Source organism: Hibiscus syriacus, unplaced genomic scaffold (assembly GCF_006381635.1).
Source record: "Hibiscus syriacus cultivar Baekdansim isolate YM2019G1 unplaced genomic scaffold, ASM638163v2 tig00016212_pilon, whole genome shotgun sequence".
In the NCBI taxonomy this organism is placed as follows: Eukaryota; Viridiplantae; Streptophyta; class Magnoliopsida; order Malvales; family Malvaceae; genus Hibiscus; species Hibiscus syriacus.
This window is the reverse complement of record NW_024062384.1, coordinates 1,591,247-1,611,281: the sequence shown is the minus strand read 5'-3', so window position 1 is coordinate 1,611,281 and position 20,035 is coordinate 1,591,247.

Here is a 20,035-nt window from a genome sequence, read left to right as displayed (position 1 = left end):
ACAAGAATTATTCGATCAAGGATGGTGGGTAAAGTAAGTTATTTGATTACGAGGTGGTTATCTCAATAGTAACTGAGGAAGATCAAGGATTTCTTAGAAACTTTTTGGAAATCTTTGTATTAAATTTTTGAAAATTCAGATTCGATTAAATGTTGTTTTTGTTTTGAACGGATAGATAGTTGAGTAAAATAATTACATTTTGAAAGAAATATGAGGTCTATAAGTTGGGAATCAAAGTATCTGGTGAAAAATAATGACTTTCAGCGAACTATGAATAGATTAGAGAAATAATTACTAAATAAATGTCAAGAAGATTCTTTATGAGGTTTCACATGAAAAGAAATGAAGAATGATATGAATTTTCGTAATTCAGAAGTTAAGAGTAAGATAGAAATTTCTCTAAATTAGTAAAGTAGTTATCTATCGACAGAGATTTTAATTCAACTTAAAGAAATTAAGTAGCAAGCTAAGAATAAAGTGTTATCAAGGAGAATATATATATATCTCTCGATAGTAAGAGAAATTAAGCTGATAATATGATAATCTATGAGAGGTTATTAAATGATCTGATTTAACGACTTATTGATCAACTTTGTCTTTGGACAGGAATAAGATTCACAAGGTATTTTCTATGAACACTTCTAAGGTATGGTATAGATCCTCTATGTGTTGCTCAAAGAAGATTGAAATTCAATTGAATTTGACCATGAAGAGGGAAATTATAAGGATATTAGGATAAAAAGTTAAAGTATTAAGAATTTAAGTGATAGTAATTGTTGAAGTTCCTAGAACAAAAAGTTAGGTTAAGAAAGGTATATAGGGAGATGAGGGATAAACGAAAAGGCGATACTATTATTGGATAGATCAAATACATGTTGAAAATTCAAGGATGAATTTTCAAAAGGGGCATAATTGTAATATCTCAAATTTTGGATTGGTGACTGAAAAGTAAATTTTGAAAGTCTGGGGACCAAAGGGTAAATTTGTAAAAGCTTAAGGACTAAGAATTTAAATTTTCAAAATTTATGTTTTAGGTCTGTGAATGAGTAGTTCAGCCCAAGAATGGAATTATAATGGGTTTCAGAATTTTGATTTGAAGTTAATATAAAATTTTATTAAGCAATAAAGTTTGGTAAAATATTAGGATAATCAGATCGAATCGAAAGTTTACAAAAATTGACGGAAAGTAGTTTTGTTCTAGAAATATTTTATTGATATTTTTAATTAGTAGAATTTGATATGAATTAGTGGAATTTGGAGGAATTTTCATGTTAAAGTGGAATAGTGAAATTTACTGACTAAATTAAACATTTGGAAAATTAGAAGGGCAAAGGTGGAAATTGATAATTGAGATTTTTATACTTATCTAAGGATATTAAAATGGAGATAAAATGATTGCCTGTTAGTAAAAATTAGGATTCATTAAGGGTAATTTTAACTTTTTGGGCAAAAATGAATTTTAATTCATTTTAAATTGGACTTTTGAGGAGATTTTTTGTATAAAATTTCAAGAGAACTCTCCCCTTCTCCAGCAACCTGTCATGACTCTATAGCCAAGGTGAGTTTTCTTTTTCATTTTTGGTAGATTTTAATGAGAATTTGGACTAAAATGTGAAATAAAAAAAATGTTCTACACTTAATTCTCTACAAATTGGTATATGTATTTCATTGTTTCATGCTTAAATGGTGAAGTGGGTATTTATAGTGGTTGAAGAGAAAGTTATATTTGGTTGAAATAAGATTAAATTTTGATTTTAGGAGTGTTAAGGAAGTATAAACAAACATGAAAATTGATTGGAAATGATTAAAGGGACTTGATTAAAAGTGTCGACTATGATGGGGTATTTGGGAGAGATGTTGAAAATTGGTTATTTTGATATGTGAATGGTTTAGAATGGTTGAAATTGGTGTGTAGATGATGAATTTGGGCTTGAAACAAAATTAGGGACCATTTAGTAAAGATTCAAAGAATTCCTATAAGGAAAATTATTGGAAAAGTTTTCAAAAATTTATAAAGGGCTTATAATGATTATGGGAGTGGTCTTATGTTCTTGACATCATGTTTTGGAATAAATTGATGCTTGAATAAATTAGAGTATTATTTTGTAAATTATGGAAATTAGAAGGATTCATTAGCAAAAATGAGAAAGATATGGTCCCATATTGAAATTTATTATTAGTGTGATGAGACATTGAATTTAGGATTGATTTAGAATGGTTGGCCTTGATTAGAAATTAATGTTGGATGATGATTCAAGCTTTAAAACAATTTGGAGACCATTAGGGAACTACTTTGTAATTCTTGGCCATAAGGAGGAATAATTCAAAAATGTTAATAAAAATGTCCTAGGGAATATATTGGATTTAAGGATGATTTTCATGCCTCAGAATTGAGTTTTGGATAATTATGGAACCATGATAAGTTAGGAGACCATTTTTGCAAGTTTGGAATAATGGAGGGATCAAGTTGAAAGCATTTGAAAATTTAAAACACTATACTGGAAATTAGTGATGGAATGTGGATTTTGGATTAAAATGAAAATTTGTGTATTTTAGTGGACTTATTCAGTATTTTTGAAAAGTTAGCGGTGAAAATTGTAAAATTACAATACTAATGTATTAATTGAAAATTGTTGGATATAGTAGGAAAATGAAGAATGATATGGATTAAAGTGAATTATTAAAGGACTTGAAAAGATAATTTGATAAAGTTAAGGTTGATTTCGATTTAGTAAGAAATTAGTATCTAATGTGCATTAGTAGTCTTTTTAGAATTTTGATTTAAATTATAATCTATTATATTAGTACGAATACTAATATATGTTTGAAATTATATATGTCGAGAAATCGATTGATGTGTATATTGAGACCGAAAGCAAGCTCAAAGTGAATTAGGAAAGGGATAAAACCCGAGGGTGAAATGATCGTAATATTAATGCTAGTGAGGTAACAGGTGAGTGCAACTAACATTTTATATAAAATGATACGAGGACAACTTGCAAGGAGTCAACCTCAATCGATCTGAAAAGAAAATGTTTTGAAATCATATTTTTAAAAACACAACATTTTATTATTGTTTATTTTATAGCATGTGAATATTTTGGGTATGAACTACCCAATACTGGTTTTTATGAGTTATTTTTATTTATATTTGATTATATGGATGTTTTATATGGAGAACAATACACCCATTGTATGAGATTGAGAGTTAGTGGTACAAATGACATGCCATGAGCTGGAGTGATTATTGATTACTATGAACTCATTACTGATACTGGCACTATATGTGCACTGTGGGTTTACAATGTTGTGACACTGTGAAATCCATATCGAATTACCGGTACAATGATGTTGTGTTTTACAGTACCTGTACATTACTGTATTTGGCACTGAAAGTGTAAACTGTTACTGATAATAAAACTGCAAAAAAAGCTACACAATCGTTTACTGACACGTACCATATATTCTCATGATGATACAGTGGGCAATAATATGAATTGAAATAGAGTACTATAGAGTTGATATGAAACAATACTATTGACTTCCAGAGAGTTTAAGTAAAAATTTTATTACGGGTTTTGAACTGACAATTAAATTTATATCTAGCAGTATATGCAAATATTTTTATTGATCATAATTGGATTTATACATGTTTAATTTTAATAATATTTTTTGTGAAATCACATGTTCTATATATTAAAAGTTTAATTATTATATTATGTTGCCTCACTAAGTGGAAAACTTAGCGTGTGATTGGTTCAGACATAAGTACTAAGCTAACGAGCAAGGTAGAATGCGTACTAGCGTCATTCCGGGGAAATCAAGTTCGAAACCAGAATCAGTAAGGAGATCATGTTTTGTTGTATTTGTAGTTAGTGGCATGTATATTAATGAGGCTTTAGTTGTTTTGATATTTATATTTGTTATATAACGATTTATAACATAATATCTAAAACTATTTTAAAAAGAAAATATTAAGTACTATAAATAATATAAAGGATAGCACATTATTAAATTATGTTTTTAAATATTATATTATGGTTTTATGTGATTATTAGTTTTTTTAAAATACATTTTAAGATTTTATAGAAACAAAATTTTATTGATTTTCAAATAGAAAACATTTTATATGATTGGTGTGACATCTTTAACTCGTAGTATAACCCCCTAGACTCGGCCTGGACGTTAGGACCAAATCTAGGCGGTCACATATCGCATTCAGAAAAACATTTCATATTTAAAAAAATTAAAATCATAAGAAAATTCATATGATAAACATAAATGTATCCATATATCAGAAAATTGTATAAAACATATACATATCAAAATACCACAGAAAACGTATAAAACATTTACAGAACAAAATAGTTGTAATACATATATATCAAGACGGTAGAAAAATGAATGTCACCAAAATATAACAGAACGGTATATAGAAATATACAATGGTACAAAAGTAGGAGAAGTCAATCATCCTGATGCCAAGTCTGCTATTATCTGAAAAGGTTAAAATTTACGGAATGAGCTAAAAAGCTCAATGTGCGCTTTACGGTGTATAAAATATACAGATAAAATATTTCAGTAAAATCAATTTATCAAACATGTTTTAAAAACATGAACACCACCCCTGTCCGATCACCATAATGTGTAGGTTCCCTATAACCATACCACTTGTACACCCAGTAAGGGCTTACCCTATGCACAAAGCAGAGGAGCCTGCAGTAAGCTCTTATCATGTGAACAAAGCAGAGGATCCTACAAGAAGGACTTACCCTGAGCATAAATCAAAGGAGCCTGTAGTAAGGACTTCCCCTGAGCACAAAGTTTAGGAACCTTCGGTAAGGATTTACCGTGAGCACAAAGCTGAGAAAACTACGGAAAGCGGTAAGGTCTTACAAGTCATAGACTAGGCTTGAGTTTCTTCATCCAATAAAACCCCCAATGATAGAAATAACATGTATGTAGTCGAATGAAAATGGTAGTTTAATCCATTAAAACATGAAAATATTTCATTTTCATAAATCAAATACGAAAATATGGTAATCCAGAGATCATATCAGAAATATACAATAAATCAGATATCAGATAAACAATGTTCAGAAAATCAGGTATTGTGTCGTAAATATATTCAATATTATAAGAAATCTCAAACTGTTCAGACAGATAGTTGAAAACAGCAACGTAACACCAATAGAAAACACACATGTATCGAGCAGCGGCATCACTAGATCCTACGAATCAAAAAATCAATATCGGAATCCTAATATGAATAATATTAACCTTTATTTAAATAATTTACAAAAACCTACGGGTAACTCTCGCAGAACGCGGATCGAGTGGGTATGACGGAAGAAAAACACCAGACCTAACCTACCCTCAGTCAGGTGAAACATGAGTACCTTCATAAAATATCTTCTTGGATCAATTCCATAACCAGATCTCAAATAAATATGCAAAAATGCTAAAAATACTAAGCATTTTCATATTAACGGGCTTAATTCAGGGCTTTCGGGTCAGAATTTGGCAAAACAAACTTCGGAATCGGACTCATGACATCAAAAAACATAAAATATGACTTTTCAAAGACTTTTTGGTCAAAGTAAAGGGTCAACGGTCAATTGTCGGTCAACAGTCAATGTTGGATCGGGTCGGGTCGGATCGACCCATTTCCAAGCAGTCCACCAGGTGATGGACTTTCCCCACGCGCAGGGCGGTGCGTGCGGGGCTGTATGGGGTCGAAAAAATTATAAAAAAATTTGTAAGTGCGCTTTAAGGGGTTTTGAGACACTTACCAAACTTGGTTCACAATGGTGAACTACGGAGAGCTCAATTTCGAAATGTTAGAAACTTGATATTCCACACCCAAACACACGCTAACGAAAACTAAGATAAGAATGACGTCAGTGGACTCAGGACGAAATAAGGAACATGATGGTGTGGGAGGTGCCGAAAACGGAGCAATGATCTACGCCGAAATAGAGATAAAAGATTTGTTTCTAAAAGAGGAAAATATTAAAGAGAGAAAATTATTAATTTGAAATATTTCTTGATTTTAGGGTTATATAAACCCTAAAAAAGAAAAATGGGAAAACTAATGCAATAGGTTGTCCATCTTTAGTTGCTTTCTAAATTTGGATTCAAATTTAATCAAAATTTCACTTTGGTCCCCGAATTCAATTAAAACTCAATTTAATCATAAAAAAAATTTAAGTGAATTTTAGGCCCTATTTTGGGGTGTGAAAACTCTCCCCCTTAAAAGAAATTTCGTCCTCGAAATTTACATGATGTAAATAGATACAGAAATTGAGCCACCATTGACTCCAATGTCTCCCAAGTAGCTTCTGAGGGGCCACAGTTACTCCATTGAAATTTGACCATTGGAATATTCCTATTCTAAAGAACTCTCTCATCCCGATCTAAAATCTGAACGTGCTCCTCCTCATAGGACAAATCAGGTCTCAACTCTTCCTCCTCAACATGAACTATGTGACCTAGATCTGGACGATATTGCCTCGACATGGATACATGAAAAACATCATGAATACGACAGAGATGGGAACACAACTCAAGTTGATAAGAAACATATATGACTTTCTTCAGAATACCATACGACCCAATAAATCTCAGGCTCAATTTACCCTTGCATCCAAATCTCAACACTTTCTTCCACGGAGATACTTTGAGAAAAACTTGATCTCCAACCTCAAACTCGATATCATTCCATCGCTGATATGTGTATGATTTTTGTCTATCAAATACCTCTCCTAGAAGATCAGAGATCAATCGGACAATATCCTCAGTCTTTTAAACTAACTCTAGACCCAAAGTCTTTCTATCATGCAACTTTGTCCTACATATAGGAGTACAAAATCTACATCTATACAAAGCATCGTACGGTGCCATACGAATACTTTCCTAGCAACTATTATAGTAAGAAAACTAGGCTAAGGACAAGAAATCTTCCTAAATACCACGAGAGTCAATCACACAACCCCGTAACATATCCTCCAACACCTAGTTCACTATCTCAGATTGACCATCAGTCTGTGGGTGAAAAGTTGTACTGAAATTCAAATGAGTACCCAAAACCTAGTGCAAAGACTTCCAAAACCAGAAAGTAAACCTCAGATCTCAGTCATATATGATAGTCAATAGAACACCATGAAGTCTAATGATCTCAGAAATATACAATCTAGCCAGATTGTCCAAAGAATAATTAACCCGAACAGGGATAAGTGAGCTGACTCGGTGAGTCGATCAATAATCACCCAAACATAATCTTTTTTGAAAGAAGTCAGAGGAAGACCAATAACGACGTCCATTATAATGCGCTCCCATTTCCACTCAAAAATGTTAATTGACTGTAACAATCTAGACGTATGCTGGTGCTCTGCCTTAACCTGTTGACAAGTTAGACACCTCGCCACAAAATCTGAAATATTCTTGTTCATACTAGTCCAAAATTAGCGCTCCTTGAGATTCTTGTACATTTTCTCCCCCGCCAGGATGCATAACATAAGGACTACTATGAGCCTCCTGAAGAATAGCCCGTCTCAACTCATCATCTTTAGGGACGCAGTAACGACTGTGAAAGCACAAAATACCATCCTGATCGAAAGTATAAGCTTAACTCAATCTCTGCTCAACTTGTTCAATAATGGGAAGTAAGGAGCTATCAAGGAGCTGTTTGGCCTAAATCTCATCGGCTAAAGTGGGTTTAACTTGCAACTCTTCTAACAGACTGTCGTCATCAAAAAAACTCAAGCTGACGAACAAGGCTCTCAGATCAGATATCGCCTTACGGCTTAAGGCGCCGACCACCATATTAGCCTTCCCTAGATGATACTCTTATCTCATAATCATAGTCATTTAGAAACTCCAACTAGCGACGCTGTCTCAAATTCAACTATTTCTGAGTAAGTAGATACTTTAGACTCTTATGATCGTCATATATATAACACTTTTCTTCGTAGAGATAGTGTCTTCAGATATTCAAAGCAAAAACCACGGAAGCTAATTCCAGATCGTGATGGGGATAGTTGCACTCATGCGACTTTAACTGACGTGACACATAAGCGACAACCTTCCCATATTGCATCAAAACACATCCTAATCCAGAGTGAGAAGCATCACTGTAGACCGAAAAATCTTTCCCAGGTTCATGCTGAATCAACACTAGGGCTTGAGTCAGAACAATCTTCAGTTTCTCAAAGCTAGCTTGTTGGTTCTCAGACCAGACAAATGGAACATCTTTCCTCAATAGTTTCATTAGAGGAGCTGCAATAATGGATAACCCCTCAACGAACCGAAGGTAGTAACCAGCTAAGCCCAAGAAACTACGGATCTCAGAGACGTTCTTGGGTTGCTTCCAGTTTAAAATAGCCTCCACTTTACTTGGATCCACCTGGATACCCTCAGCAGAAACAATATGTCCAAGAAAAGTCACTTCACTGAGCTAGAACTCAGATTTGCTCAACTTAGCGTATAACCTATATTTCCTTAGAGTTTGCAAAAATAATCCTTAAATTCTCATCATGTTATGCTTTAGTTTCAGAATACACTAGTATGTCATCGATGAACACAATTACAAACTGGTTCAAGTAAGGTCGAAACACCCGATTTATCAGATCCATAAAAGCAGCAGGGGCATTAGTTAACCCGAATGACATCATTAAAAACTCATCATGCCCATGCCAAGTACGAAAAATATTCTTTGGGACATCAGAATCTTTCACCTTGAGTTAGTAATAACGAGACCTCAAGTCTATCTTTGAAAAGATAAAAGCCCATCGAAATTAGTCAAACAGATCATCGATCCTGGGCAGAGGATATTTTCTTTTAACCTTGAGCTTTTTCACTTTCCTAGAATCAATACAGAGACTCAATGTCGCATATTTCTTCTTGACAAATAGAACTAGGGCTCCCCACTGTGATACACTAGGTCGAATAAATCCTATATCCAACAACTCCAAGAGTTGGACTTTCAGTTCCTTAAGCTCCTTTGGGGCCATACGGTAAAGAGCCATTGAAACTGGGGTAGAACAAAATAAACTTTAATCTCAAACTCAACTTCTCTATCTGATGGCAATCCATGCAACTCTTTAGAAAAAACATCGGGAAATTCCTTAACAATTCGGATGCCTTCAATGTCAGATCAGAAACTCTTAGTGTCTAGAATATAAGCACGAAACACCTCAGAACCCTTCCTGATCATCCTCTCAGCTACCAAAGAAGACACAACATTCGTCAGGAATACACGACATTCCCCGATCATCACAATCTTTCGGTTATTCAAAATTTACAGAACTACTCTCTTGGTCTCACAATCGAGATTAACTTGATGCTTGTTCAACCAATCCATGCCAAAAATCAAGTCAAACTCTTCCAAAGGTAACTTCATCAGGTCGACTTGAAAGATCTCCCCATAGATCTCTATAGGACACCCTCTAAAAATATGATCTAACTCTATAGACTGACCTACATGAATTTGAACCGTCACCAAATTCTCAGTATTCTCAACAGGGATATTAAGACCCTCAGAAACGAAACTACTCCAACATCTATCAAAAACTTTGAATTGGACTCTAGCAGCTCTCTGAAACATATGAAAGATAACCCTATTAATGGCATCTTCATCCATATCAGTGTCCTCATCCTCAGTGATGGGAGGGTCTCTCGAAAAAGTCACCGGATCATCTCTAGAAATAGACAGATCTGTATGCGGGACAGAAGGATCTCGAGGTTAAATAGGATCATCTATCATAACAAAAGGTTGATTCACTCGCCCTCGACCACGACCACTGTCTGGCTTATGACTCTAGTTGCACTCATCAAGTAAATCTACAAGGCTCTACAGAAAGAATTTGAACCTAAGTTAGACTAGAATAAGGAACCTCAAATACATTTAAACTCATAAAAAAACGTGACACAGTTTTTTTTGAAAAATATATTGAGAATCCAGATTTTTGGACTCATCCATAGTCCGAGTGTTTAAAACTGAAAGCTATGATACCACCAAGTATAACCCCCTAGACCCGACCTGGACGTTAGACCCAAATCTTGGCGGTCACATATCGTAGTTAGATTTTAGTTCATATTTAAAACAATGTTAAAATCCATAAAAAAGATTCATATTATAAACATATATGTACACATATATAAGAAAACTGTATAAAACATTTACGGAACAAAATACTGGTAATACAAATATATTAGGACGGTAGCAAAACACATGTCACCAAAATATAACAGAAAGGTATATAGAAATATACAATGATATAAAATTAGGAGAAGTCGGTCCTCCTAATGCCAAGTCTGATAGCCTAGTCCGCTATTCTCTGAAAAGGTTAAAATTTACATAATGAGCTAAAAAGCTCAGAGTGCTCCTTAGGATGTATAAAAACATACATATAAAATATTTCAATAAAATCGATTTATCAAACATGTTTTAAAAACAATAAAACTACCCCCGTCTGATTACCAGAATGTGTAGGTTCCCCAGAACCATACACCCATATATACAACCAGTAAGGGCTTACCCTGTGCACAAAATAGAGGAGCCTGTAGTAAGGTCTTATCATGTGCACAAAACAGAGGAGCCTGCAGTAAGGACTTACCCTGAGCACAAAGCAAAGGAGCCTGCAGTAAGGACTTACCCTAAGCACAAAGCTGAGGAACCTTCGGTAAGGACTTACTCTGAGCACAAAGTCGAGGAGCCTGCGGAAAATGGTAAAGTCTTACAAGTCATAGACTAGGCTTAAGATACTTCCTCCAATAAAACCCCCAATGACAGAAGTAACATGTATGTAGTCGAATGAAAATGGTAGTTTAATCCATTAAAACATGAAAACATTTCATTTTCAGAAATCAGATACAAAAATATGGTAATCCTAAGATCATATCATAAATATACAGTAAATCAGATATCAGATAAATTGTGTTCAGAAAATCAGGTATTGTGTCGTAAAAATATTCAATATGATAAAAAACTCAAACAATTCAGATAGATAGTTGAAAATAGTAATGTAACACCAACATGAAACACACCTATATCGATCTGAGTAGTCTGATAGGGAAGCCTACTAGTGAGTTTGTTGATCAAGATCAGCGGCAGCGCTAGATCCTACGAATCAAAAAATCCATATTGGAATCCTAATATGAATAATATTAACCTTTATTTAATTAATTTATGAAAACCAACGGGTAATTCTCATATAACGCGGATCGAGCGGGTCTGACAGATGGAAAACACCAAACCTAATTGACCCTCGGTCAGGTGAAACATGAGTACCTTCATAAAAATATCTTCTTGGATCAATTCATAACCAAATCTCAAATAAATAAGCAAAAATGCTAAAAATACTAAGTATTTTTAGATTAATGGGCTAAATTTGGGGCTTTCAGGTTAGATTTGGCAAAACGGACTTTGGAATCAGACTCAGGATGTCGAAAAACATAAAATATGACTTTTTAAAATTTTGACTTTTTGGTCAAAGTAAAAGGTCAATGGTCAATTGTCAGTCAACGGTTAACGTTGGATCGGGTCGGGTCGGGTCAGACATAGGTCAGGTCGGATTGACCCATTTCCAAGCAGTCAACCTAGCGTTGGACTTTCCCCACACGCAGGGGCGGCGCATGTAGGGCTATAGGGGGTCAAAAAAATTCTAAAAATATTTCTAAGTGCGTTTTAAGGGGTTTTGAGACACTTACCAAACTCGGTTCACAACGGTGAACGACAGAGAGCTCAATTTTGAAATATCAGAAACTTGATATTCCTTACCCCCTCACACGCCGACGACAACAGAAATAAGAAGTACATCAGTGGACTCAGGACGACGCAAGGAACACGATGGTACGAGAGGTGTCGAAAACGGAGCAATGATCAACGATGAAACAATGATCAAATATTTTTTTATAAAAGAGGAAAATATTAAAGAGAGAATATTATTAATTTGAAACATTTCTTGATTTTGGGGTTATATAAACCCTTAAAAATGGAAAAATCATGCCATAGTCCTCCATCTTTAGTTGCTTTCTGAATAAGATTCAAATTTAATCAAAATTTCACTTTGGTCCCTAAATTTAATTAAAATTTAATTTAATCCTAAAAAAAATTTAAGAGAATTTTAGGCCCTATTTTGGGGTGTGACACGTAGATGGTGATGTATATGGGTTAAGGGTGTTACACGTGTTAAGTTCACTAATATGATACATGTTAAAGTTCATTGGTGTAAATATGTGTTATGAAGCATGAAAATTGTGTGAATGATAAGGAGCTACAACTCACTTGGTACGCCAAGATAAGATATTATGCAAATGATAAGGAGCTGACTTACTTGGTATGCCAAGATAAGAAATCATGTGAAAATATATTTAAATATTGCCCTTGGATAATAAGTTTATTTTGGGTACAATTGGCATGCCATAGAGTATATTTGAGCTTATATCAGGGTTTGAATTACGATCCATGGATTACAATCCTTATTTAACGATGTCAGTGGGAAATTTTTAGTCATAGGCGATGTTGGAGGGAGACCATTCGTAGTTATTTGGCGATGTTTTGGTTGGGAATTCGTGTATCCATATCTTTTAATAATCCAATGGTCTAAATAGCGACTTTACATTATATTAATTTTTGCTATAAAAGCCAATAAGCTAAGTCAGTGAATAAATATGATTATGATTCTATGCAAAGAAATTTTATATTTTATTTAATTCTAATTATTTGGTATCCTAATGTTACAAGTAAGCTAAGTATATTATATAAGTTCTTGTCATGAAAGTTAATGTTATGATATAAGTTCTTGTCAAGAAAGTTCATGTTATGTTATAAGTTCTTGCAATGAAAGTTCATGCTATGATATGTTCATTATGTGTCATTTTCCATTCAAGCATGTTAAGGACAAACTAAGAACTTATGTTCATTTAATTTGAGTAATGTTGACTACCTCACTAAGCTATATAAGCTTACACTCTCTTTGTTTCACCATTTAAGGGAAATAAATTCGATAGCTCTCCGAATGTAGTTAGGATGTTGCAAGTTACTTCCGTAACATTTAGTGTAATTTTGTTTATCTAAGCCCCTAGATGGTGGCATATGTATTTGTTGTGTAATTTAGATGTAGCTATAATTCTATGTTATTTAGTTATAAGTTTGGAGTTTGTATTGGTTATATTGTGTGTGATGATGATAGTGCCTCGAGTACCATGATGATGAAAATTAAGATCTTTCAAGTATGTTGTGAAGTCATAAGGTAAATGCATTTTATATCATGATGCATGAATTGAAAATATGATTCATGCTAACTTAGTGAATTAAGGTATTCATTAATAGGTTGATTATAATGTATGTTCATGAATGAAAATTTTCTATTGTAACTTAGCCTTTTGTGAGTATAACGACATGTTTTAAGATATGAGCTAAGCTAAGTTATGTGTAGAATGCATGAACTAGTTGAATTTTGAGATGATATATATGGGTAATAAGCATGATCTTTAAAGTTTGTATGTTTTGATAAATGTCATGTTTATTAAGTGTTTGGATATGTTTTGTAATGGTTTTAATTACAAATTATGTTGCGTGAAAGTTAGGACAAGTTTGATTAAGGTTTATATATGACTTTTAGACAAACTGACCATTTAGTATTGTATAGCCAATAATGGTACTCACCTTGGGGTGTCGGTACCAAAGAGTTAATAATGTTTATCAAATTCAATTTGGTCCTAAATCGTATTTTTGTTTAGATTAGAATTGAATTATGTGGACCATTACATGTTGTATGATTTTAATGAAGTTTATTTAACCCAAATATGTTATCAATATCACACAATCAATGAATCAAAATAAATTATTCAATTATTATAAAGTCCCTAATAAATCCATAAATGGTATCATAAGTTATGAAAGGGTAAATTATATGTTTTAAGTTCACCTTGAACTTTTACAAAAAATTTAGTAAAAACCCTAAGTATGAAATCAAATATAGTTTGAGTAACAAAAAATAAATACAATGTTACATTGTGAAATTTTGATGATTTGGTTTTATTTTATGTTTGAAGGGATATTATGTATGATTTATGAAAATTTGTTTTCAGTTTAAGTTTTGCTAACATCTTCGATTCGTTTTTTGTGTAGACCAAGTTGAGAGTATTAAAATTTGGTATCAGAGCCTAAGTTTAATCGATTCTAGGACTAAACTGAGGTCCGTTGCATGTTTATGTTCTACATATGTCACCTAGGAGTTTATTTTTTGTTCGATAATTGTGACTTGAAACTAATAAAATCCGATTTCTTTGTACAGTATGGTAAGATGTTTCACTATTATGATAAGTCGTAAGATCTTGAGATTTATAGTGATTTCTTTGGTTAACACAAGGAATAAAACATATATAATTCTTTAATCCTCTAATTCTTATCAATTGTCTTTGACCCCTGTTGTGAAATAAGTTTGATATAGGTGGTTTAATCTTAAGAAATGCCATGAGGAGGAATTCATATAGGTTATGAATATATCTTGTTCTTTGATTCTAGTACTCTTCGATGTTTTGTCTGATAAGTTATCTCTAATAAGCTATTCATAAATGGATCAAGTGAGGATCAATTTGAATACGTTATCTTTAATTTTGAAAAGTTCATAGAATACCAATCAGGATATTCTAAAATCTTACGTGATCATTAAATTAACCAAATTTGCTTTGTAATCATTGTTAGGTTACAAACTATATGTCAGTATTCATAGGTATCTACTTTTGATAAAGTGGTCTATGAAATTCGTTATGAATCAATCAATTATTTATATCTTGGTAATTTGGTTTCACAAATATTTGTTAAGATAATCTTAGCTTAGATAGTAATATTTGAAATATTCTTCTATGATTCAAGAATCTGCATTTTGTAAATCTCTTTGATGCAGTAAATCTTCATTTGATAGTTTGTAATTTTCTTCGAACAAGACCATTGATTATGATTTGATTAGTAAGAATTCTTTAGCTAAGAATTAGCAACATGTACTCAGTTAATGTGCTAGTGCCTAATAATAGGCTATCTTCGAAATAAGAGTACTAGATTTTGAAACTTTGCAGTTTGGTATAGACATTAGAGGTTCTTTTACATATTTGATATTTAAATTGGACATTGAGCTTCAATATACAAAGGGTGAATTTCGAAACTATTAAGACAGTTTTGAAATTCACAAACCTTGTGTTGTTCTTCGAAATTCTTTTAGGATAAAAAGAAATATTCAGTACTCGGATGATAAGTTCATTCTTAGGACTTCGATTCCTTGTTCTTAAAACCTATCTGTTAACTCTTCCATATGAAACCGTAATGTATTCCATGATCAAGTATTGTTTCGATCTGTCTTTGGGATTTCCAACTTCTATGACTAAGTTTGATAGAACTTTGATTAAGATGTATGATCTGTACCCTAAGCTCTTTACTTCTGTAAATAATTGAGAATAAGTTTCAATTATAGAAGATCCATGATGCGAGTGATCTAGGGAAAAAGACCTCTGTAAATCTAAGGATTTTCTTTGCTTCGACTGTTGTCATATGTTCTCAAATAATTATGTTTATTGGATCTTTTAGAAATGTTTATGCGTCTTCCAAGATTGATTTCCACTCTGAACCAATGTCTTATAAATTACACCAAGGACATGTGATGCATATTGCAAGCCCCTAGTTAATGTAAATGAATTATTGCTCTGATTATCTCAAGGAACCTGACATGTTTCAGTGTTCAACCCTCTTTCTCTCTCTCTCTCTCTCTCTCTCTATATATATATATATATATATATATATATAAGATTTAACTTTTGAAATATCAACTTTGATGAAGTATCTTTCTCTTTGTTATTATTCAATGATTCATTTATGTAGTTGCTTTATAAGGCAACAATAAAACCCTAAACACCTTATGTTCATGTTTATCCCAACCTAGTTTAAATTAAGTATGAATTCCTTGGTGTTCTGTGTTATGTTATAGGTCAGTATAGTAATGATTCCAAACTAGAAAACGATGTTCTGCCCGGTATGCCTTGATGGCATTGCCATAAGATTAACTATTCTGATTTCGACTTGAAAATATCAACAGTTCTTGATGAAATCCCAAATAAACCTGATTATGAATTCTTAGTTAACGTTGACAATTTTCTTTGTTTTCGTAGTCTAGATTGAGTACTAAAATTGAAAACTTAGGTCTGCCTCATTCTAAAAGCTCTTAGTGGCTTAATTTTCAGTCGATCATGGATTTATTATAATGTAAAAAGATCTTCAAGAACTCTATTGATAGTAATTGGTATAAAGAGTTATTGTAGAACTCATCTTGAAGTGCTTGACTTGTTGAAAGGTCAAAGTTGTTCATCAAGTTCCATTAGGACTACTTTAGCCCGTATGGATTTTAATCTTCCAAACCTAGTTGACTTGTACATCGAGGAAGTAACTAGACTTTAGAATCTACCTAAGTCTACTAACTCTGATCAAGATCCATGATTCGTATCTTATTTCTAGAAGTCTTTGTAAGAAGTGTTAGGCTCTTAAGTGAAACTTTGTACGACTTCTCGCCTTCAAACAAAAGGTCAGTCAAAAAGAGTTATTTAGGTAACTTATCTAGCGAGTAATCCCTAATTCTCTTTGAATTTAAATTCAATTCAAGTTTCTTTCAATAGATTGTGAAAGACATGCTTATATCTAGCGCAACCGATTTTGTGGCAGGAGGAGAGAAATCTCAGCCTCTAATCAAGTTTTAGTTTCAAATGGCTTTGTTTGTAGTATTGTATCCATGTTAGTGTTATATACCTTCCTCTTAATTTGAATTAAGAGAAAACAAGAAGTTATGCCTGAATAGCGAAAGAGAAATTTCCTTAAGCCATGATTATTTAAAAGTCGCCTTAATAAAAGTAAGTTCAGCTCTCGTTGATAAATCTTGTAGCGTATCAGTTAGCTATCCCATATGAAAGCAATAGATTCCACCATGTAGTTCATGTCTCTAAACTACACGAGTATCATTTGGATCCTCGCCACATGTTTCACACGTTCATGCTTTGTAAGAATCTCTCATATCTTTCTTCTTCGGTTCAACCTAAGTTGATAAAAACCTATTTAGATCTTAACTAGACAATCATAGAGCTTTGAAATAAGAATTTCCTTAAGATGTGTGAAATTTATCTTTAGTTTTAATATAAGGAAAATTCGAGGATGATTTTTCTTTAAGGGAAAAAAATTGTAACACCTGTAAAACAGATCTAGTAACTTTCCAACTTTCGATGATCAGATAATTATTTTCTTTCTCTTTTGATATTTTTTGAATAAAATTTTTTAAGTTTATAATGAATCCTAAATTAATTAGGTTAATCTCGAAATTCTTCGTATAATGACCAAAATAAAAGAAATGAGAAATTTGTATCTTGGAATGCGATAAACGTTTGGAAACCCTTTGATGTTCATGTTTTTGTTACAGGACCGAAGCCTTAATTTATCCAATTTTCCTTTAGTTGATGATTCATCATATAAGTTTCATCAAATGATATTTTTAAGCCATTTATTTTTTAAAATAAAATATATTTTATACCATTTTGGTGGTGGCCATTCACGTGAAAATCGTTGAGAGGAGAGAGAAGAATGTTCTCTCATCTTGAACAATTTTCTTTCCTCTATTAAAAAATATCCTTCAAGCATTCAAAGCCCTCCAAGTTAAAATCTTTGCAATCTAGCCATTAATTTTCAAATCCAAGTGCATAATTGGCAAGCCCATTATCTTAGCTTTCTTCTAGTACAAATTTCATTAAATTTTGAACACATGTGTTTTTGGTTCATGAACCCTAACTTTTAGGGTTTGTGTAATTAGAGATCCTAATTTGTAATAAAAGTTATTCTAAGCTTCATGGAGATTTTTCCATTATTTTTAGGGCTTTGAAACATGAAAGCCTAATCATTTGAAATTAGGGTTCCATGTTAATTAGTCAATTTGTTATAACGTCTTTCAAATGTTGATTGATGAATTCTATATTTAATTTTATTCTTGACATTAAATAAATTTAGGAAAATCCTAATTGGATGGGATAATAAAGCTCTCAAGATTCATATGAAGATTTGAAGTATTCAGTGAGTGTAGTTGTATCTTCGGGTGACTCGGTGTCACTCCAATTTCCTTATTATCATTTGGTAGGTGAAATCATAAGACATGTTTTGGGATCACATGGTAAGTATAAATGCTTTATGATATGATATGTGTTACTTTTGCCGGTGTAAATTCATGTTAAATTTCACTGGTATAAGTATATGATAAGTTCATTGGTATGATTTGTAATAACTTTAGTGGTGAAATTATGTGTTACATTCATTACTGCAAATACAATTTAAATTTCAATGGTGTAAATGCATGTTAAATTTCACTGGTGTAAGTTTGTGATAAGTTAAATGGTATGATTTGTGATAACTTTAATGGTGGAATTATGTGTTATTTTTACTTGTATAAATACATGTTAAATTTCACTGGTTTAAATGCATGTTAAATTTCACTGGTTTAAATGCATGATAAATTTCACCGATGGAAGTATGTGATAAGTTTATTGATATAATATGTGTTAATTTCAGTGGTGAAATTATGTGCTAAGTTTAGTGTTGGAATTATGTGTTAAATTTCTCTTGTGTAAACGTGTGTTAAAGTTCATTGGTATAAGTACGTGTTAAGTTCAGTAATATGATACATGTTAAAGTTTACTACTGTAAATATGTGTTATGAAAGCATGCATGAAAATTGTGTGAATGATAAGGAGCTACATCTCACTTGGTACACCAAGATAATAAATTATGCAAATGATAAGGAGTTGACTTACTTGGTATGCCAAGATAAGAAATCATGTGAAAATATATTTGAATATTTCCCTTGGATAATAAGTTTAATTTGGATACAATTGGCATGCAATAGAGTTCATTTGAGCTCATGTTAGGGTTTGGATTATAATCCATAGATTACGATCCTTATTTAGCAATGTTAGAGGGCAGTTTTTGGTCATTTACGATGTTGGAGGGAGACCATTCTTAGTTATTTTGTGATGTTTTGGTTAGGGATCCACATATCCATATATGCTTATAATCCAATGGGCTAAATAACAACTTTACATTATAGCAATTCTTTCTATGAAAGTCAATGGCCTAAAGAAATTTTATATATGATTTGATTATGATTATTTTGTATCCTAAGGTTACAAGTAAGCTAAATATATGATATAAGTTCTTGTCATGAAAGTTCATGTTATTATATAAGTTATTATCATGAAATTTCATGTTATTATATAAGTTCTTGCCATGAAAGTTCATGCTATGATATGTTCATTATGTGTCATTTGCCATTCAAGCATGTTAAGGACAAACTAATATGTTATGTTCATTTGATTTGAGTTATGTTGACTACCTCACTAAGCTATATAGGATTACATTCTCTTTCTTTCACCATTGAAGGGAAATAAGTTTGATAGCTCTTTGATTGTATTTAGTACGTTGCAAGTCACTTCCATAGAATTAACTGTAATTTCGTTTGTCTAAACTCCTAGATGGTGGAATATATATTTTTTGTGTAATTGATATGTAGCTATAGTTCTATGTTATTTATTTGTAAGTTTGGAATTTGTATTGGTTATATTGTGTGTTATGATGTTGATAGAGCCTCAAGTACCATGATGATGAAAGGTAAGATCTTTCAAGTATGTTGTGAAATCATAAGGTGAATGCATTTTATATCATGATGCATGAATTGAAAATGTCTGCCATGCTAACTTAGTGAATTAAGGTATTCATGAATAGGTTGATTGCAAGGTATGTTCGTGAATGGATAATTTCTATAGTTTTTGTGAGTATAACAATATGTTTTTAGACATGAATTAGTTGAATTTTGAGATGATATGTATATGGGTAATAAGCGTGAACTTTAAATTTTGTATGCTTAGATAAATGTCATGTTTCTTAAGTTTTTGTATATGTTTTGTATTGATTTTAATTATGGCTTATGTTGCGTGAACGTTAGGACAAGTTTGATTA